Source organism: Ambystoma mexicanum, chromosome 5q, assembly GCF_040938575.1.
Source record: "Ambystoma mexicanum isolate Mex_15411 chromosome 5q, UKY_AmexF1_1, whole genome shotgun sequence".
Lineage (NCBI taxonomy): Eukaryota > Metazoa > Chordata > Amphibia > Caudata > Ambystomatidae > Ambystoma > Ambystoma mexicanum.
Genome location: NC_090933.1, coordinates 467,154,836 through 467,178,630, shown reverse-complemented (window position 1 = coordinate 467,178,630; position 23,795 = coordinate 467,154,836).

Genomic DNA, 23,795 nt, shown 5'->3' with positions numbered 1-23,795 from the left:
GGATTGTAGATGGCACTGGGTGGCGGTTTTGGCTCCTAGGGAGTCAGGGCAAAGCTGCATTCTCACATCTGTGTCATCTGTTACGGTCAACGAGTTTTCCCTAGACAGTGTTTCAGTGGGCCAGGTGGGCTGCAGCACCACGGGTGCCATTTTCTTTGCACTGTGGCGCACGTAGTATTGTGTTGTTCTGCCCATGGTTTTGTAGAACCCATGCCCCCGACCCCACCCACACCGCCTCACATACTTTTACATTTGATGTGTTTAGTGAGATCAGAAGAGATATAATTGTACTTTTTGATTTTCAATAACAATCTAGCTACAGCATTCTGAACCATATGCACATCGGGATTAGTGATTTGGGGAGTCCCAGATAGATTTTGTTATTGAAATCAAGGTGGGAGGAGACTCCGGCATTTGTCACTAGCATGTATATCACTCAATCCCCTTGTCAAAGATGTGTTGCTTATGAAACCTTTATTCTAATAATCTTACTCTACCTTAGTCCTTCCCTGATTCAAACAGGATATTTGACTATTTCCTTTTAAATGGTAAGGTCTGTGGTTGAAAACAGATTTCCACAGCACATGGAGCTGATAAACACAATAACACAATCCTTCAATCCTTAAAGATATTTTAGCTGAAGGATAATGAGCCATTCTTCACTCCAGCCTCTCACGTTCCTAGAATCACACACACATTCCAATGAAAACATTCCACCTCATGCATACGCAGGCAGGGTGCCCCATATAATGCAATGATGAAACCAGTTGAATGAAATACAACATCATGAAACAAGTACAATGAAATACAACATCACCCCCCCCCATAAAACAAATTTGTATGAAATAAAACCAGAGCTAAAAACAAAAACAACCGCAACAAAACAATAATAAATATTTCACTGGAATGTATATACAACGATCTCAATAAATTTGTTAAACGAATGTTCGTTTTTTTGTTTTTTTTAAAGGTACTCCTTGGACCAATGCACTAAATTGTTCATGACGTAGTCCTTTGACCAAATAGGTAGTTTCCTAAGTCTTGAACTTCGAACAATCCTATCATCATCAACAACATCAGAATTGTTCTCTCGATGTACATTTAACTCTCCCACTTCATTTCCTTGTTCCCCATTGATGCCGCCATTCTGTGAGCAAACATCATCCCCAAATAGCTCGATAGCCCTTATGTTATATCTCTTCTCCATCTGTTTTCCACTCTATCTTCACCCTTCCAATTCCACTTACTGACCCTATCTAAATTCCAAACTGACCCACCATGAACTTTAACAGCTCTTTTAAACACTTCAATAACTTTAACAGGACTGCTGTACTTAGACTCACCTTTTCTCACATTGTGTCCTAATTTGATTCTTACAAAATCAAAATCACTAGGTGAAATTTTTAACCCACTTTGTTCAATACACATCTCTTTGCTATCACACTCTCTTTTTTCTGTAATTCACCCACACAGGATTGAGCAAAGTTTTTGGTACTTTCCCTCTCATCATTTCCAATGGTGACCTTCCCGTGTCTCTCCTGACAGAAACTCTCACGCTTCATAACTTCTCCTTAAGTGCCTCATTAACAGGCATATTGTTCCTCAATGCTACTTCCACTGTCTCCACAATGACCCTATTGCACCTCTCCACCAACCCATTGGTTTGTATGTGATACAGTGCTGAAAATCTCCAATCAATCCCCGAACGTCTGGCAAACCCCTTCACCTCTCTGCTTTTGAACTGTAATCCATTGTCACTGATGATCACTTTAGGATAACCCTCCCTCCTGAAAACATGCATCAAAAATGTTATCACTTCGTTGGAATCAATCTTACTTACTGACTTGACTTCCAACCACCCTGAGTAATAATCCACCAACACCATCAAGAATTTCTTTTCATGTATCAAATTTCCATAAGGGCCTACTATGTCAATACTTACCCTGTCCCATGGTGCCTCCACTTTAGACATGTTGATAGGTTCCGACTTAAAACCTTTGCAACTTTTGTCACTATTTTGGCATGACCAACAATTTCTGACAAACCTTTTGATCATCAAATCCACCAGGCCACCAATACTTTGCTCTTACATTGTTTTTCGTCCCTGTAATACCTGGATGTCCTTGGTGAGCCTTTTCAACTAGGTCCTTATACAACTCTTGTGGAGGAATTCATTTGTCCCCTCTCACTAAAAAATCATCTTCAACGGAAAATTCATCTCTGATCTCCCAGAACTTCAGAAACTCATCATAAACCAACCTCTTTTCCGGCCAACCTGATTTAATATATTTCATGACTTTTTGTAATGTCTCATCCTTACCAAGTTCACTTAGCCACGTTTCTCTTGAGGTCACTTCAAAAACGGTTGCTTCTACTTCACAATCTTCTTCAATGCCAGTGTTACCATATATCAAAGGCAACCTAGATAAATAATCAGCTATTACATTTCTTTTTCCCGGGACATACTTTACTATAAAGTGATAATCCTGCAATTTGAGGCTTAATCTAGCCAACCTGGGCAAAGCTCTACACATCCCACATACAGTAAGTACTTCAAGCAAAGGTTTGTGATCTGTCTGTATTATAAATTTGCTCCCCCAAAGATACTTTCTGAAATAGTTAACTGCCCAAATGCAAGCTAACAATTCTTTTCCAATAACTGAATACCTACTTTCAGTATCAGAGATCGCGCTGGAAGCAGGATTTATAACTTTTTCATGACCATCATCAGTGATCTGAGACAACACCGCTCCTAAACCACTCCCACTGGCATCCACCGTGACTCTGGTCTGTCTTCCAAATACAAACCCTCCCAATTCTACAGTTCCACAAATCTCAGTTTTTATATATTCTGTTGCTTTACAACATTCATCACTCCACTCAAACTTTGCATCCTTTTTCATTAATTTCCTCAAGGGTTCAGTCACACTGGCAATATTTTTTACAAACTTATTATAACATTTGCACAACCCAAGAAACAACCTGAGCTCATCCCTATTAGTGGGATTAGACGAATCTCTAATCGCCTTCATGGCCTCCAACTTGGGCTTGTAGCCTTTTCCATTCACCATGCGACCCAAATACTCAACCTTTTTCACTTTGAACTTGCATTTACTTTGCTCTATTTTCAACCCAACAGCATCCAACCTTGTCAACACCTCATTCAACCTTTTGTCGTGTCCTCAGAACATTTGCCAAAAACAATAATATCATATTGGTATACTAATGTTCCAGCTAAACCCTTCAGAACATGAGTCATAACTCTCTGAAATACCACTGCTGCAGACGCCAATCCAAAAGGCATCCGCTTGTACCTATATAGACCATACGGTGTGATAAACACTATGATGTCTCTGCAGTCCTCTGTGAGCAATATCTGGTGGTATGCACTTGATAAATCTAACGTGGAAAATGTATCTGCATCCCCAATACGGTTCAACATCTCTGATATTATTGGCAAAGGAAATATATCTGTGATCATGTTTTTGTTAACACCTCTCAAGTCCATGCAAATGCTTGGCTTCCCATTCTTCTTTATCGCTACAACAATGGGATTCATCCACTGTGATGATTGAATCTTTTCAATCACCCCTTCCCATGCTAATCTTCCTAATGCTTATTCAACTTTATCAACAATGGCAAATGGTATTGGCCTGGCTTTCGTGTGTGTTACCGGCAATGCTCCCCGTTTGAGTGGTATTCTATGAGCAAACTTTTTGTAACAATCCCAAACTTGTTTGTAATTCATTACCAGGATTCGATTCTATTTTCTTAGTTTGTTCATTGCTACTGTTCACAATCAGAATTTGTTCTTCTTCACACGGATCCAGCCTTATTCTCAAACCGCCTTGATCACTCCAACCTATTATGTTCACACCTTTTTCAGCCACATAAACTTTCACTTGAGCACACCTGGCCTTGAAATGAATAATGCTTGAAAACGAACGCACATTGTGTATCTTCGACCCTTTGAATCCACCTGGATTCCTTATGTCTGATGCTTTCAATTTGCATCTGAGGCCTTCTGCAACCAATTTCTGCCAGGTCTTTCTCATAATGATAGTCCAAGGAGAACAACTGTCAACTTTTACTCTCAATTTCCAATTGTCTAATATGACTTCACAACTTGGACATTTAAACTTCCCTCCAGGTGGTTCATGAATTACAAACACTCTCTCTTCATCGGATTCTTCATCCTCTTCTTGAATTGCTGAGATTCTCTTTTTGCGTCTACAAGTAACTGCAAAATCTCCTTTAATCCTGCAATTTCCACATTTTTGCCCAATTGCAGGACAGTTTCTGGAGTAAGCATAATGGCCCAATCTACCACAACTGAAATATCTGTCGCCGTCTCTTGTCTACGGATTCTGGACCCTGGTTTCAGTTTTTCCCCAAAACTTCCCTTTACGGAAATTTCCCTTAGTCTCTGATCCTTTGGGTCTGTTGCCTTTATTCGTGGCAAAATCAACTCGATCTCTGGTGCGCAAGGCATTAACTAGACCTTGTGCTTCCACTTCTTGTGTATTCTTGCTACTGGTCTGTAACATGCTCTGAGTAGCTTCCTGCTTTTTGTTTTTCATCTCCTTAGAACACAATTGGCTGTGCTCAATCCTTTTTGCAATGGCAATAGTCTCTGGCAAAGATGGGTTCCCCACAATCCATAACCTATCATGAATTAGCGTGTCCCTTGTATGAATTATGATCTGGTCTCTAATTAGTTCATGGAGGGTAATCCCATTTCCAAAATGACATGTATGGGCCAGTAATCTCAAAGCTGAGACATACCTGTCTATCTTTTCCTGCTCTTTCTGAACTCTTGTGTAGAAATTGTACCTATTGATTACCACATTAGTCTCTGGGGCATAATATTTATCTAATTGTCTCCGGGCTCGATCATGCTCATCACCATCACCCACCTCATGGCCTGATAATTCCGGGAGCTCTCTATATTTCCTTTGACCCTCCAAACCTAAAGCATGGAGTAGAAAGGGCTTCTTTTTGCGAGAAGTGAGTCCTTCTTGCTCCACTGTCTGGATGCAATTTAACCAAAACTCCTTCCATTCGGACCAAACTACTGTGGGTTGCCCAGGAGTTGGAAGAAAACTTGCTGGTGGTTGAATACTAATACCCTGCATAGTCAAAACTGCACTCTGATGACTATAATTATCTTCTTCCAGAATAGTGTCCAAAGACTCACTTCCGAACTCACTTTCTCAAAACTTCATATAAGGCACAACAAAAAAAAATATTTTCCACTAGGGCTCGGTTAATTTAACCACTCACGAAAATGTTCAATCCATTGACCACAGACTTATTTTTACCATGAGAATAGCCACTTGTATCCCATGACTCCTGTAACAGAAAATGTTCTGTAATGATGCTGGCTGAATCCGATTTCCCCCGACAACAAAAAAAAAACATATTAAGTACTGGGACGAAGATGAAGCATGCCTCGCAACATCTACACCTGACTTCCTTGTCCATGACAAAATGGAGTTGCGTCACGTGGCGTGCATGATGTTTCACAATGTCCTTTCTTCTATTTACCAAGATGAAACAAACGTTGTCCCCTGCACACGCAAGTTAATTGAGCTTCTCTGTATGTACTAAGCTACAGATTAACCTATAAGAATTCAAATATATGACAACATTTTCTATGAAGGCTAACATGAATAATATGCTTGTTCTGGTTAAACTAGGCAGCTATATCAATATGTTCCTCAAGTAAAAAAAAAACATAAACAATGTTCTTCTGAGTGTATGTTCATTGTATGGAATCTAAGTAATTTTGGGTACTGGTATTATACTGTATTTTCTATATTTGTAAAAATGGTTTACGTGTGGAATTTGGGATTCATTTATGTAATACATAATTTGTGTATCTATTCGTGTTTAATATTCAATGATTACACATTACTATAACTAATAATTTCTTAGGACATTTTTCTCTAGGTTTGTTTCTAAATTGAACATTATTTTATTGAGCTATATTTTTTAGGATATCAAATCGCCATGAATTGAATCATATAAAAAACGTTGGTTGAAATTAAGTAATTAGAATTTTTATACTTGAGTTCCGATAAACCGTATTTGATTCCCAAGTTCCTGGTTCATTTAAGGGTACCCTCTGTCAAATGCTATATTGTGTTTCGCTCAGCACATGTCTAATACGTGTCCCAATTATAAAGATGTGAAGAACATAGAATATAAAATGGCAAATTGATGATCAGCGCTGTGAATTAGTCTATAAAACTTGTCTAAGAACTAACAGGTGCAAGCCTGAAACAAACTGACCCCTGGGGTCTCATTACGGGTTTGCCAGAAAACCCGCCGTAGGCAGCGGGTTACCAACAATCCCGTAACACTGTTTCTGTTGCCTGACTTCCCAGTGCCACCAGAATATTGCGGCAGGTGGCGAACATGGTCAATCACCATTCCCGATTGCTAACGGTGCCTGTGCGTCAGTGACAACCATGTTGGTAGGGGCCTGAAAACCCAGCAGGTCAGGCCTGCCAGAGGATCCGCGGCCCATACCAGCACTGTGGTAGTATGGCGGTCGAGGAAGGGTGCCGGTATGTTGCTACCGGGCACACTTATTTCCAGACTGCCATACTTATAATAAGGGCCCCTGTCAACAAAGTGATTCTGCAATTTGCGCTGAACGAAAAGCATCACTTTTGTTACCTGCGTCTCTAACAAACAGAAGTAATGCCTGGCAGCTCCTATTTTCTTATTGCAGATGATCTTATCTATAATAATGATTTATTGTATGCAAGCCGCATTAATACGAGCAAAAAAACAACAACTGGTAGATAGCCACGTTTTGAATGATAAAAGAGCAGAGTTACTGATCCTTCAGCAATAAAGAGAAAATAAAGTGAAGCATAAAGCAATCATGCTTCTTTCTTATGACCGTTCTTGGATGGTGAAAGGCCAGTTACAATTTAATTCAGTTCAATTTATTTTTATTTAACATCTTTCATTTTTCCGTACCCAGGAGCATGCCGGGCACAAACAGCTAAGAAAAGATACACAAAAGTACCAGGAACAAGAACAATCCATTATAAGGTGGAACTGACAAGCACAACAACTACGTGTCAGGGTGCATCATGAATACACCACCGGAATTATGAAGATCAAATCATTTTTTATTAAATTAGCTCTAAAAAGGCTGGCGGCAGCGAGCATGCCTCCTTGAGCTCAAACAATAAAGTATTATTTCATGTCTCACATGCAGACGAGTCTGACTCAAGGGGGGATTGCGTCATATCTCGAGCTTGCTTTATTAGCTCTTCACTAATTCATTTCATTTATTTATGAATGTGTTTCTTTCATTTCGCTAGACTTTGATGTTATTTCTTATAGAAAACAGAGTAGTAGAGATGCAACGTCTGTTGACAATTAATCATTGTAAAATAAAATATGAAAAGAATGAAAGCTTGCCAGTGCAAAAAGCTGGAGCAAAACAGCAGCTCTTTCCTTTTGTAAATCCAAATTAGGGAGGGCAGCGATGTTGCTGTTCATATGAACCCAAGCCATGGACAGCAGCAGTACACTAAAATGAGAGAGTGCATACCCAATCACTCAGTGTGAAGAAATGACTACTCCCCACCGGAATAGAATGATGAGTAGTGTTTAAACCACCTACTCAGACCTCACACTTCTACAAAACAACAGTCATCCCGATCATAAAGATGAAACAGGCACAATAAAGAGAGATATACCTTCTTTGCCTTTGTTACTTGAGCCAAAGGGAGGCTATAATCCTAACAGAAGTGTGAATTTGATAACAGTAAGAACTCAAACAGCAACAGAGCAAACAGTCTAAAATAAAGGAATATCCAGTCAAGGCTCTATGAAAAATTATTCTCATTATAACATTGGCAGAATGGGTTAACGGGTGCCGCTAATGGATGCGGACCCGTTAAACCCATTCCGTTTCATTACAAGGTCAAATCGCGGGATCAGATGTGGACGTCTGGTTTTACCAGACGTCCTTACCGGGTGCCGCGAGGGGACCAGAGAGCTAACAACGGGTCAATCGGCCCGTTGTTAGCTCCCTGCACCCATTCCGATTGAGCCCTTTGGGGGCTCAAATGGGAATGGGGAAGGTCTGGGCCCGGGTTCCCTGTAGGGGGAATTACCGGGCCCTCCAAACTCAGAATGGCCCAGTAATTTCCCATTCAGGGAACCGGACCCAGACCCGGTTTTGGTGGCAGCCATGCCCTTATTAATGGCATGGCTACCGCCAAAGGCGTAATGAGGCCCAATATGATTTAATTTAAGACACTATAACAGTACTATAAAAAAGCTAAAAAAATTCCACTTTGGAGGAATTCAATCATCCACACAGTGGGTGTGCACCCACCTGGGTTTTTTTGATATTTTTATAGAAATGGAATGATGGGAGATCAACCTCGTAAAATGTGCCGGGCTAAACCGGACACATTTTCCTATGCTCACTGCACAACAAACAAATAGATCTGGTACTCTGGGTGGATACCGCCTCCAGGAGCCGCCACAGCTGTCCCATTTAGTTGGAATATGACAGCTAGGATTACGTGAAAGCATCTCAAAAGGAGGAGTGCAAAACCTTCCTCCGGCCATGGCCGCCTAATTAACTATCAAATGCTCTATGGATCTGCCATGCCATTCTCAGTCCTGCTGGTGGCAGCACATACTGATGGGAGTTGCAGAGCTGACAAAGGGCAAGAAACACCAAAACCTTTTTTGTTATGCATATGTGTCAACCTGGAAAAGCTCCCGCCTCTCAGTATCAAGGGCAGTGAAGTGTCATGTCTGGTACATGTGTTTACAGTGGGCTACCCCAACAGGTGGACCCCTTTGAGAGAGTAGGAGTATGTGATTTGATAGAGACAGAAAACCTGTCCTCACCACAACTTCAAGAGAGACCTGCCTTTAATAAGGAACTAGAGAGAGCTCCGTTGACCAGAGAGGCACGTTGATACAAAACAGACAGGAAAATGGGTGGGACTTGTTTTCACCCCTTACCTTTCCTGTTGCAAAGCACTCTGGTTATGACCTCACGCATAGGTGAAGATTGTTGGTTGGGACCCAGGATTGGCTCATTAAGGCTTAGCCTACAACAATCACTGGGGCCCATTTGGCTTTAAAAGAAGGTTGAGCCCCTTTTTTGGCAGATCATCTGAAGACTTTGCAAGAAGTAACAAGAAAGACTCATTTGGACTCTGGCAGAAGGTACAGTCTGCCTTACAGCTTCCTCCAGTGAAGGAAGGCTAGGATTTCCAAGAGGGAATCAAGATCCCTCCTCTGAACATCTCTCATACAACACAGGGAGCTACTGAATCCGGAGGACCCATAAACAGCTCAAGAACCAGTATCCAGCCAGCACACAGCATGCCCTGCTAGGCTCTGAAAGCTGGATTCCTAGGTGGCAAGTGCCAGGGAGTCTCTGAACCGAAAGAAGGACAAGCCCACTCTACACAGCTTTTGTCCGTTTGCCTTAAAGGACGGCACGAGCCCAGTGAAGAAGCTAGGAGGAGTGCACCAACAAGCATCAACCAGCATCTGCCTTAAGTACATTTACGAGGCAGTCGAGCCCCTTGAGCTACAACCGACAGCACCCCTAACTGTTGTCACACTGCAGTCACTCACATTATCTGAGATGTGTTGAGCTGTGCTTCAGACCCACCAACCAGCACTGAAACCATGATTCCTAACCCAAAACTGCCATGTAGGCAAGCCTGCAGCCGCCCATCCAGCCTCACTCACTGAACTGCCTGCCGCCTGATAACTGCAGATGTCTATTGTCTTGAACACTGTCACAGAAGTTGCAAAGTGCCCTTAAACTGACTCGACCCTATTGAGCACCAACAACTTCTACAAGCACAAGGTACATTGGGCCTCATTCCGATTATGGCGGTAAGGGATAGCGGCCACCGGTAACGAGACCGGTGGTGGTATTCCCTTACCGCCATACTCCGAATTCCCTCTGCGCCCTCGCCCTTAACGCCTGCTTTGAGCAGGTGTTAAAGTCAAGGGCGCAAAGGGGCCTCCAAGCCAATAACGGTGACCGTAATGAACGGTCACCGTTATTTGCATCTTCCCCATTCCCATTGAGCCCTATGGGGGCTCATTTGGGAATGGGGTAGAGCCTTGGTGAATGGGGAATTACCGCCCCACCAACCTTGGAATGGGGCGGTGATTCCGCCATCCACCAAGGCGCTGCCGTTCCGGGTACGGCGTCAACCAAGGCGTTAATAGTGCCATTGGTTAGTGCCGTACTCGGAATGAGGCCCATTGTGATTCGGTCCCCCTGCTCCTTCTACGAAGGCCCCTAGTGACATTTTACAACCCACCGCTCCCTTTGTGCTGAAACCAAGTATTCTTGAACATTGTGATTCATTACTTTAACGACTACCCTCCTGTCAGTATACAGAGTGCATAACCATTCCTTCTTGAAACTGTCTGTCCTCTGCATTCCTTTAAAGGTGGGTTGTACTTTGTAGTGTGCTAGAACTGTCTGTTGTGATAATAATAATGTCGATATTTTTATACAACCTTGACTGGACAGTTAGTTTAATAATTGGGTAATAATTGTATTTTCGCTGTGCTGCAACTAACCAACGATCCACAAACTTGCAGAGAAAAGCCTGCTGTTCCGTCCACATTACAAAAAATGGACAAGTATGTTTATAATTGACTTGTGTTTGCAAACTGTTCGGATTCCATCTGGTGTACCAGAGATGTGGGACTGATTGATGGTTTAGAAACCAATATTAATGCCTGCACCACCTGTGCCCCAGAAGGTGATTTGTCAAGCTACTGCTCTGGAAAGAACACAACATGCAGTATGTAAATGGTACAAGCATTCTGGGTAATGTAACAGGGGTAAAAGGGGAATTAATCAAAGCAATGTTACCAAAAGGATATCCCTTGGTTGAGAAAAGGTTCAAATGGGTTGCTTATCAGTAACAGAAGTCACACAAGTGGAACAAGGTTGCAGTGGTTTAGCATTAGTAATTTTCTTGGTCCGCAGTGGTTGGGCAAGTGGTTAGATCCAGGTTTGGATGTGGTGAGTCTGGTGACCCAGCCGTGAGAAGGATTCGAGTCAGGTTCAAGAGGAAACTTGTTGCAGTTTGATGTAACATACGAAGGATGCAGGTAGATGAGGCCACTGTGGTCAGTTTGATGTTCGTGCTTGGGTTGATGACAAAGATACTGGTGGTTGTAGATGCGGTTCGAGACATGGCGGTTTGAAATCTTCTGGATAAGCAATATTGTTGTTTGAGCCTGAGCAAGTGACGCACTGAGCTAGCACGGTGCAGCAGCAAACTGGTTTGAGGTGCAGAAACAGCAATTCAAAGAGATTCAAAGAAGTGCCGAAATCAGCTTAATGGTTCCTGGTAATTTGAAGGCATACAAATCAGTCTGACAATGTTAAGATGCGGGTTTGACACTGTAGAATGCCCACAACCAGCTGCTTTGCTACTTCTGGTGCTTTGAGTCGCAATCCAGAGGTGTAGGAACAAGATAAATCCAAGTTCTCTTAACTGCTAACCCATGGAAGGCTAGCTAGCACATGCAGGAGTCTACCTCTGGCGAGTAAGCTGGGTATCAGCGCAGCTGGCAAAGAAAGGCAGTTCTTGATCCAACAGGAGTTCAGTCCCTGTGTTCCATGTAAATGGGTATGGCGCAGAGCTTGCCTCTGCATTGGAACACCTTCTATCACCTAACTCCTGGACCATTATGGACAGGACTACTCTTTCAGCAGGGTTCAAACAATTTCCTATTGAGGTCCTGCAGGCCCAAAATGTAATAGGAGTGGGAGAGCCCTTCTTTATAAAGGCTAAGGGCCACCTAGGATTGGAGTCAAACAAGCCTGCTTTAAGGGCTCCAATCCCTATTGTGGTAGCACATGACATTTACCTGCTGGCAACATACCTAAAGTACATTGCTTGCGCATGAACTGTAGGAGACAGGCAGGAAAGAGAAACCCACATAAAAACAAGATTGAGGAATCCTTCCTCCATTGTGTTCTGCTCTGCCTGACTGCCTAAACCCACCCTCTCCTCTAAATCCACACTACAAACCCTCTCTGGTGTGCAACCCCATAGTGTGAGGCAGACCTCTTGTCTCTTGTCCCGTTTACGGGAATGAAATCAGTCAGGTGACTGGAATCCAAATTGCCTCGCATAGCTGGTCTGATCTAGCAGGGATGACACTGGTATGATACAAACCAGACATATATATAATGATGTGAATTATCAGGCTCCATACCAAAACCTAAGTATGGCTTATATTTTCAGAATATCATTGCATCAGGCGTTAGTTTATCAAAATTATTATGGATTTGGATCAGATGTGTGCATTAAAAAAATACAACTACTGTCTACAGTATCTTTACTGTCAGGTGTCAAACAGGGTACCTGTGATCGCTGAATCTGCCCTCTGCCACTGGAGAGCAAGAGCTGAAGATGATACTGAGAAGCATGGCACAGATGTTAGCTATGCTTTTGCCATGGAGTTTGATAAAGGGGAGGGTCTGTTTAGCAGACGCCCCTTCTGAGATGGATTACCAGCATCACATCATTTTGTTAATAAAAATAAAAAAAACAGGGCTAGTGTTGCTTTTGACGTAGTCAAACTTTGGACCATCTCTGTTTTGCAGCTATTGAACTGGCTCATAGCTGCATCGTGTCGAGCAGATCACACCACCTGTTCAGTTAGAACAACCAGCTCGCTGCTGCAGACAAACTTGAAGCACCGCCACTTTGAACCCTGGATGGAATCAGCAAGGTCACTGCATCAAACTGACAGACCTCGACTAGAACTACTGCAGCACCGCATCACTCATTGGGCCTCATTACAATAGTGGCGGTATAGTGATAATGGCGCCGGTAGTGCTGCCAGCGCTGTTATCACTTTACTGCCACATTATGTGCTCTGCTCGCGGGTGCCGCTCTACACGCGTGGTCAGATCAGACGCGAAGAGCGGCACCCGCAAGCAGAACTGGATGGTAGCAATGGTGGCTCAAATGGGAATGGGGACACACTGGCTCCGGGTCCCGCGAAAGGGGAATTACCGGGCCCGCCAAAGTCGGAATGGCCCAGTAATTCCACTTTCACAGGACCCGGAGCAGGACCCGAGTTTGGGGGTAGCCATAACGCCATGGCTACCTCCAACCTCGTAATGAGGCCCATTGAGCCAAAACAGCCTCTACCAACTTCTAAAAACCAACTTAGTGGTCAAACTGACTCTGGGGAGCCATCAAAACAGCAAAACCTAACACCACACTTGACCTGCACTGAGCTCCTGCTCCAAACAACTAGACGCCATCTCACGGCCTGACCCAGCACGACTCGTCACACCTGAACCTGGTTCGACCTACACCGCAGGTCAGCTCTAAGCCTGGCTCTACACTGAACCAGGCTTATCGGTCCATCAGACATTGGAGACGTCCTTTCCCGTCCACTTTTGGGACCGTAGATAATAGTACGCCACCCATGTTGCACCTTTTTATTTCAACAACATATCCTTTTTTAACTATTATTGCCTTTCTTGCTTTCTCTCACCTGAACAAAGTAAAGCGAGTCTATCTACAGTCTTGTTCTCCATTTTTATTCTCTTGCAGGTTTTTTTATTTTTTATAGTGCTTTTAACAGTTGTTTATAATTGATTTGTTTATTAAAATATTTATATTATTATAGAACTTTGACTGGATATTGTGTTACTTTGCTGTTTGGGTTGCTACTTGATCTCATTCTCACCTGTTCCGAGAGTCTAGCCTTCTATCGACCCACCTTAAAACAAAAGGTCATGGGGTATATCCCTAAGCTCTACCTGTTTCCCCTTTTTGATTGTGATCACTGTTGGTTTGCAGAGGTGTGGGAGCTGAGTAGATGTTTTAACTTCAGTCATCCGTATTCATTTATTCACACCCGCCAGTTTCCGTAACATAGAGAAATTAATCTTTGAGACACTTCTCGTATGTCTGCATCTGCTTGTTCTCGAACTAACTCCTATGAGGCACGGGATCCTGCTTTGTTTGTTTTACTGCACATTCTCTTGTTGTGCTTATGCAGTATAATTGTCTACTGATTAAATGGAAAAAAAAGTTCCGATTTGGGTACCATTTTTAAAGAGAAAACTCTAATCCACACTGCATTAATATGCAAAAGGGATTGGTAAGGAAACATCCTATATTGCCTGCCATACACTGCAATACATATATAAGGTCTAATTCACAGAAGGGTTTTATAATGGCAAAAAAAAATACATTGGAGAACGCTGTGTGAATAAGGGCATTAATCTATGAGCAAATCATTAAAAAATTGCAACACATATTTTTAAATTTACGAAAAACCTTAGTAAAATTGTAATTTACATTATATAGAAGGAAATCGCCTATTTGGTTACATACAATAAAATTAATTCACAACAGGCAATATAAGCACATCGACACGCATTGATTGCACGCCATATGTATTACACTTGTAACTGCTGAATTTCATATGAAGCAATGCATGTTTGATTATTTAGATCACATAAATGCTGTAAAATAAAATGCAAATCTACATTAGATATAGGCCATGCTACCTATACTATTTACAAATAAACATATATATTTGGAATTAGCAGAGATGCACCAAAGGTCATGGGTTACACCCTTCTATAATATTCCTAGTTCCAGTGTTGTTGCTCAAACATCCTTAAGAACCAATGCCTGCGTGATATTGGTGTGGAAGCCGAAAGAAGTAGAGGAGCCACAGTGACACTACACTCAGAGGTCGAGGGTAGGGCTGCGGTAATATTTCTCTGGCTGACTGTGTAGGTTCGTTTGCATCACAGGCCCAATGTTCAGGATTGTTTGGCGGTGAAGTCGCTACACATTGAATATTCTTTCACATTTGATTGATCATGGTGCCTACCCGCCACAGGTGGACTGACCAAAAGAGGCCCTGGAAATAATTTCAGAGTGGCCCCATATTACACATTTTCAGCAAGCCCAACCCTTTTCCTAGCAGAACATTTGGAAATAAAATAGGTTAGCACACAAAAGAGGACCAGGGTGGGAGGCCTACCGGGAAATCCCCAGAGTTCCCTAGAAGCCAGTCCAGCACTGCTACTCACTGTGGCTTTCATGCTCCTACTCCCTACGGCAGCTTCCTGTATGTCTTTGTTTATCTGTAGTAGGAGTGAGAATGCATGATGAAATTGCAGGGTATGCAGTTGTAAACTCTGTGCTTCTAAAGAATGGTGTTTTGCTGAGTGTGTCTGATCTTCAAATGTGGTTCATATTCTGTAACCAACTAATTTCCTTCTGCACTGCAGTTTTACATCCTGCTATAGGAAGGTCGTTATTCTAATGTGACAAATCAACTTCCGGGGAACAAGTGGTTCAGGGATGAATATCGGTTTCTAAACCATGAATTAGCCCTGCACCTCTAGTACACCACAAGGGATCCGAACAGATTGGAACACAAGTAAATTATAAACCCCCTTGTCCAATTTTGATAATGTGGAAGGAACGGCAGGCTTATCTCCGCAAGGTCGTGCATCATTGGTTAGTTGCAACACAGCGAACATTCAATTATTACCCAATGGTAAAAGAGACTTTCAGTAAAGGTTGGATACAAATATCTACTTTATTATTATTACAACAGACAGTTCTAGCACACTACAAAATACAACCCACCCTGTAAAGGAACACAGAGATGAGACAGTTACACGAAGGAAAGGGAGGCACTCTGGATACTGACAGGAGGGTAGTCGGTAAAGCAACCAGTCTTAACTGTTCAAAGTTATTTCATTTCAGCACCAATGAAGCAAGGAGTCATACATTTTATTAAAGGCCTTCGGAGAAGGACCAGGGGACAGAACCACAATGTACCTGGTGCTTGAATTGATCTTGATGCTCGACAGCACTGTGTCGGTTCGAGGATGCTTTGCAGCTCCTGCGACAGAGTTCTAGATGGGAGACAGCTGCAGGTAACAGGCGTCAGGCAGTTCGGCAAGCGAGGTTGGACGGACGGCTGCAGGCTGGCCTACACCATGGCTCGGGGTCAAGAATCGTTGTCTCATTGCTGGTTGGCGGATGAGGAACGCTGGCCGAGAGGTCTCGGATGGCTTTAGTGACTGCAGCATGGGAACAGTCAATGGCGCAGGCGGTCGCGGTTTGAGGGCTCGACTGCCTCGAATTGTCCTTAAAAGAGGGACAGTGCTTGATGGTTGTGTTGTGGCACTCCTCCTAGTTTCTTCACAGGGCTTGTGTCGTCCATTAAGGCAGACAGCCCAAAGCTGAGGAGAGTGTTTACAGGCAACAGCCTTGTCCTTTGTTCAGATACTCTCTGACACTTCCTGCCTAGGAAGCTGGCTGGCAGAACCTAGCAGGGCATGCATGCTGTGTGCTGGTTGGCTACCAGTTCTGGAGCTGAGAGCTGCTGGATGGGTTCTCTGAGTCTGGTATCCCCCTATGTTCCCTGGGAGATGTTTAGGAGAGGGATTGTGCTTCCCTTGCTTCCCTCTTGGAAATCCTGGCCTTCCTTCACTGGCTGTAAGGCAGACTGTACCTTCAGCCAGGGTCCAAATGAGTCCTTCTTACTCCTTTCAAAGTCATCAGATGATCTGCTAAGTGAGGAGCTCAGCCCTCTTTTAAAGCCAAATGGACCCCAGTGATTGGTGCAGGCTAAGCCTACCTTAATGAACCAATCCTGGGTCCCTACCTACAATCTTATCTTATGCATGAGGTCAAGACCAGAGTGCTTTGCAACTGGAAAGGCAAGAGGTGACAACATGTACTCCTAAGTCCCACCCATCTTCCTGTCTATTGTAGATCAAAGTGTCTCTCTGGGTAACTGAGCCATCTGTGGCTCTTGATCAGAGCGCAGGTTTCCCTTGAAGTTTGTAGTGAGAACAGACTTCTGTCTCCCTCAAATCCCAGAATTTGTCCCTCTGAAAGGGGTCTGCTCTGTAGGGGTTGCCTACAGTAAATTGTGGACCCAGACATACCATTCATTGTCCTTCATACAGTGGGGTCGGAACTAGCTTCATGTTGACACATTGCATATCCAAGAGGTGTTAGCCATGCCTTCCTTTTGTATACCAATCTTCGTGTGGTGACCTCTGTGTACTATTTGTAATCAGGACCAAAATGCCCACCTTGTAGGAAGACACACATATTGCCTCAATGCAGCTAAGGTAACATTTTTGGTGTGGATAACTACCATCAGTTATTCACATTATTGCCAGTAGTAATCTGAGCGGCTCCGCTGCATTATAAGATGACCACCATTATGGCAGTACCGTGTTAGGATTCACTGAAATACTGCCAGCGGTATTTCAGCAAATGTGGATAAACACTTTTTTTTTTACTATCTCCAACCTCACCTTAAAAATGGAAATGCAAGTACAGTAGGGGATCGTGCACCTCCTGGACACTGCAGAGAAGGGTAAGAAGTTGGGCAAGAGAGATGCCCACTTTTTTTTTACCTTACCCCCCGCTACCTCCCCCCAAACGTTTTCTCATGCACGGAAGTACAAATGGAAATAAAACTGCAAATATTTCTGTGGAATATCCACAATTTTTATCTTGACCTCTTTGGGAGAAATACACTTTGGGCCATAGTTAAGCTATTTTCTGTCTGGAATGAGGTGGTACCACCGGCAGAAATCATTGGAATCCCACTGGTTGTAAATAAAAAAACAAAAACAGGCCTGTAATGTGGCAAGCAGTAAAACGGGAAGCATGTTCATAAAGCGAGAGGATATCTCTTAGGCAGAACATTTGACCTGGGGACAAAGCAATACTGTACAACATGGGTTTCATACCCAGTCAATCCCTTAGAGCTAAAGGATTCTTACTTGAAGCACTATATACATTACTAACAATACTAATAATACTGTCTTTTTTACAATTACACCCACAGTTGTAATGATGATTGCCAGATTAAAAAAAGCAATTAGTCGCAGACATCTCAGTTGCTCCATGCAATGGTTCAGATGTTTTGTTTGGGTTTATTTTAGCACACATATATGTGATTTTATAGTAAGATAGAAGAACTCCAACTTGAAACTTTGCATTTAAAAAAATACAAACACGCAGAAGCTTCTAAGTGGCACCAGCCCATTGAGGAAATTGTTGTTTCTGTGACATCAAGGACCAGCGATTGAACCTACCATTGATGGCAACAATACAAGAAATATGACTGCTTGCACAAGTGCAGTGACAGGTTCAGGCAGTGAGACACACCACCCACCCACACACACACACACACACACTGTGAGAGATGCACAACTGTGACATGCACAAACGGTAATTGACTCATAGAGACACTCACAGATACACACAGTAATGGCAACAGTGTACAGTAAGGCAGGTAAGGTTAGGTGAATGCACACAATGACAGACACATAGAGGTAACGCTACTGTCCAGCACAACTTTGTGTGTGATCCTCAGAATGAAAATGATCATCAATATAGGACAGCAAAATCGAATTCTCTAAATAATATCTATTTTTACATAGGGATTCTTGGTTGATTCCCGCTGCTCTTAAGCACTGTAATGATAGCGATATTATTATGACATTTACTTTTACTCATTTTATCAACCTCTGAATTAAAAGGCTGAGCCCGCTTTTCAGAATTTGAAGGAGTGACATGCAGGCCTCTAAGCAGTTTATTAGCAGTTATCCATCGAACTGGATGTTTTGACAAGCACAGTTTCCGTGCCAATGAGCAGGCACATAGATTCGCTTTTTCAATGAGGTCGTGTGCAAATTATTCCCCATTCTATTTGTTAGCACATTGTTTAATGGAGAGCCTAGATATTGGTATACGTTTTAAAGGATAACACACATTATTTTATTGCAGGCTTTCTTAACGTTGAGGCCGCTTCCATTCGCTTATCTCTAAACGAAATATAGTTCATAAAAACGTGTGCCAAAGGGTGTGCTGTCTCAGTAAAACACTGCTGCGGGTTTTGTTTCCTGCCTGCGAAACTGTAAGTTTACAAGGCTCTGGGAAAGGCTTATATATTCGCCACACCTATATTTTATATCAGACAAAAGTGAGATGCTGACTGCTGCCTCACTTTGTGAAAAGTAAATACAAAGTCAATGAAACTTGCTTCCCTCTTCTGCAAGCTCATTTGAGGGAAATAACACGAGAAAGTTTGAAGCAGCAAATCCAAAGAGCTATAGTTCAATTTGTTGTCGTCTCATGTTAATCAAACCAAAGTTTATGTTGGATGTCCAGTACCATAGCTTGTTCATGTCCAGGGCATGTGCCGGCTGATGCACGCAAACACAAGCACACTCTTTTTGGATTTCCATCACGTAAGATAGAAGTTGGCGACAAATTGCTCAAACAAAATTCTTTCTTAGTTTGGCATAAATCCATAAAGTATTTATTTAAAAACTTGGTGGAGAGCAGGGTGCCCCAGTACTTAAAAAGTTAGTTATGTCTCCCATGATGCATTTCTGGACTCAAGTCTTTTCATTTGTGAAAAACCACCATCTAGTATAATCTAGATTCCTTTTTTGAAAAAAGACCTAAAAAGATTTAAGGGCAGTGAGCACAGTGGTATGCATGTGGGCAGGGTAGGAGATGAGGCTTTGTGAGAGTTTGGATTTCGGGATGGTGTAGATTTCTTTTTTGTGTGTGATTTTTTCCATGATCTAGATCTGAATCTCAATGAATTTCAAGTGGTATAAAATATTCATATGCTGCAAGCACAGTAACAGCTAGATAAGGAAGAGGAGAATCAATGTAAATCAATGTAGGAAGCAATCCCTGTTTTATTGTTTGGGGATGTTGGATTAGCTTTAAAATCTTTAATTTGGTTAATGCCATTGAAAAGAAAGTGCACAACTGAAGCTAGAGTGGTGCTGATGCATGTTTTCAATAACCTTTGTTTTGACTGGACAAGCATGTCACGTGATTTACCAGTGAAGAACTCAATTTCCCTGGCATTTCAGCAGTGAAGATCTTTCTATTCCCCCTCCCATGTCCTAATCCCAATGCCCGATTCGTTTTCTGTTGAATTACCCCCACCTCCCTCTCCCTCATCCAGTACCTGCACAGTAATCTTTTGCATATGCCCGCACCTCCTTCTTCCATGTCTCATTACCCCATTAGTAATCCTACCTTTACCACCTGCACCCTCTTCATCATCCCAATGCCCTATTAGAAATCCATTACATTAGCGCAACTCCTCTCTTTCTCTTATCATACACAATTACTGAAACCTCTCTCCCTTCTGCTAGTACTCCATTAACACCACCTCCATCTTCTTCATCCCAGTAACCCAATAGTTATCTGTTGCATTATCCCCATCGTCCTCTTCTTCATCAACGTACAACATTAGTAATACTTTCTTTACCACCACCTCCCTCTTCCTTGTCCAAGTACTCCATAACCCCTGCGTCTCTTTTCCTTCACCCGGTACTAAATTCCCTTCAACTCCCTCTTTCTCATCCCAGTACCCCAATAGTAATCCATTGCATTGCCCCCACCACCTTCTTCCTCCTGCCACTACCCCATTAATAATTCTATTTTTGTTGCCACTTCCATCATCCTTGTCCCAGTACTCTATTAGAAACTCATTACATTACCCCGCATCTCTCTTTCTTGTCCCAGAAACCCATTTGTAATCCTGTCTTTATCACCACCCCATCTTACTCATTCCAGTACCCATTATAATTCTATTACATCACCTCACCTCCATCGTCCTCATCTCAGTATTCCATTATCCCCACTCCCCACTTCCTCATCCCAGTACCCAATTGGTAATCCTACCTTTACTGTTAAATACCTACCTCTTGCTCCTCCTATTACCCTATCAGAAATCCATCACATTACCCCAAATTCCTTCTTCCTCCTCTGAGTACTCCATCACCCTCACCTCCCTCTTCCTTATCCCAGCACTCCAATAGCAATCTGTTGCATTACCGACACCTCTCTCTTTCTCAACCCAGTATCCCATTAGTAATATTACATTTACCACCCCTCCCTTTTCCTTGTCCCAGTACTCTATTAGAAATCCATTACATTACACCCACCATTCTCTATCTCATACCATACCTCATTTGTAATCCTAACTTTACGGTCACCTCCTCCCTCTTCCTCATCCTAGCACCCCAATAGTAATGAATTGTAATACCACCACCTCCTTCTTCCTCATCTCAATACCCCATTAGTAATCTGTCACATTACACTTCACCACTGTTCCTCTTAAAAGTTCTCCGATTGTAATCTGTTGGAATTACTCAGCCAACCCCTCATCCCAGAACCCCATTAGTAATGTGTTAAATTACCCTACCTTACTCTTCCTTTCCAAATATCTCCATAGTAGCCCATTAATTACCCCAACTCACTTTTTTCTTTTATCAGCATCCCATTACCTTACCTCTCTCTTCCTTGTCCCACTTTTCTACTGTGCCCAACTCACTTTTGTTCACCCCAATACCTTATTCGAAATCTGTTGCATTACCCCACCTACCTGCTCCTCATCCCAGTACACCATTAGTAATCCATTGCATTACGCCCACAACCCCTTTCATCATCACAGAACCCCATTGGTAACCCATTGCATTATCCCACCCCACTCTTCCTTGTCCCAGTTCACCATTAGTAATCCATTCCAGTGGAGAAAAATATATGAAATACTAGTACAAAAGATAGAATTACAGGTGGCGGGCTGTATAGCATAGCAAAATCCTTGATGTCAATTTAATACAAAAAAAACTCATGAAATCTGCTTTGACTATGAGGACCCCTTTATGCAGCCCCTAAGTACACTGAGGACATCACACATTACATCACTGATGACATCAATTATGAGATCACTTAGGAAATGCCAGATGCAATCAGAGATTACATCATATGAGAAACCCAGTTAGGACGCCAACTATGATCTCCTCAATAACATTAATGGTAAGTTCTAGCCATGGTGAAAGTGAATGATTTTTTGACTGTATATAGAGTGTATTCTAGCACAGATGCAATGTACCCTGGCTTTACAAAATGCATTAGGACACAATGTTGCAACCATACAACCTGCACACATATTGCACAACCAAGGAAAACATAGAAATACCCACAATCGACATGCTAAACAAGGATTTGCATCTGGATCTCTCCAGACAACCACTTGCGCCAACTTTTTTTAGTTCCTATAATATGGATCCTTCTTCAAGGGAATATCTACATATTGCAGGGTGAGAGCAGTGGTGTCCTATAAAGAAAAACAATGGGCCTCATTACAAGTTTGGCGGTAGCCTTGCGGGTAAAACCGGCAGGCTGCTGCCAAACTTGCACATTTTTCTGGCACCCGCTAATGGGCAATTACTGGGTCATTACGGCCCCACGGGACCCGCTAATTGCCCATTCGCGAGCACTGGGAAATATTATTCCCCATTCCCATTTGAGCCTTATAGGGCTCAGTGGGAATGGGGAAGCCGGATGCACCGGCACCATTCGTGAATGGTGCCGGTGCATCGAACATACTCTGCTCACGGGTGCCGATCCGCCCGCCAGGCCAGTGCTGAAGGGCGGGAAGGCACACGCGAGCAGAACTTGTAGTTTGCTGGTCCAGTTACTACGGTACCAGCAAGCTGACCAGTACCGTAGTTACCGGAGCAGCAAACTTGTAATGAGGCCCAATGAGTCCCAAAACAGATGCTAACATATTTACGCAATAAGCCCCGAGCCGGGCGGGGCCTTACTCCACCAGGTAATGCCCGAAGGCTCATATTTACAGGCATGAGCGAAGTGAGGGCCTGAACGAAGGCCCCATGGCATTACCGGACAGAGTAATTCCCCCCCGGCGAGTCACTATTTTGGCTTTCAAAATAAGGTTTAGTAGCACACCCTTTGAAATGTACAGACCTATAGTGAATACATACATTGATTTTAATTATCCACACAATACATATACACATATAGATATATGTATGTGTTATAGGTTGAATGACTATTAGAGACACAGGGCCTCATCACGAGTTGTGTGGTATCCCGACTGGGAATGGCCCAACTGTGTTTGTGTTACCGCCCAACCCTTCGGCAGTATTACCGCTGGATCACGTGTTGGGCGGTAATGTAATTCCCCATTCCCCATTGGGTCCATTGGACCCAATGGGGAATTTTAGCAGGGCTAATTGCGCCCGAAAATGGGAATTCTTCAGGTGCCTTTACCCCAAGCTTGAAGCTGGGGGTACATGCTGCCAGAATCATGTTTGGGCGGACCCTTAAATGCAGCGGTAATAGCATTACCACTGCATTAAAGGGCTACCGCCCAACTTGTTATGAAGCCCACAATCTCGTGGTGTTTGGGAACAGCCATGCTTATTTAGTCTTTACGTAACATGGTAAATGCATTTTGTATAATCAACTAAAATTTGAAGTTTTGAAAATATGTTAGCATATGTGCCTGCAGACAGCCCTTACTTCTATTAATTTTCGGAAAGATTCTGTACCAGCAGGATACTCTTGAAGATCGCACGATAGAATGGCAGCTGTGATGGCATCAACACCCACCATGGGCCACCACCACCTGGCGCAAATTGAGGAGGAAAAAACAGGGGAAAATAGGCCACAGGAGAAATGACAGGATGATGATGTGTTTGAAGACGTCCATGAGATGTCTGGTGACTGCAACACATCTTGGCTGTGGTTGCTCTTTTCACTACATTTGGAGACATGCCAAAAGTTAAGGTTGCCCAAGTGCCACACTCACTCACGGCAAAGGACAGTCCTCTTTAGGGATGATGTTGATGCACCACCACACCCACATGTTCCACAAATCCATGCATC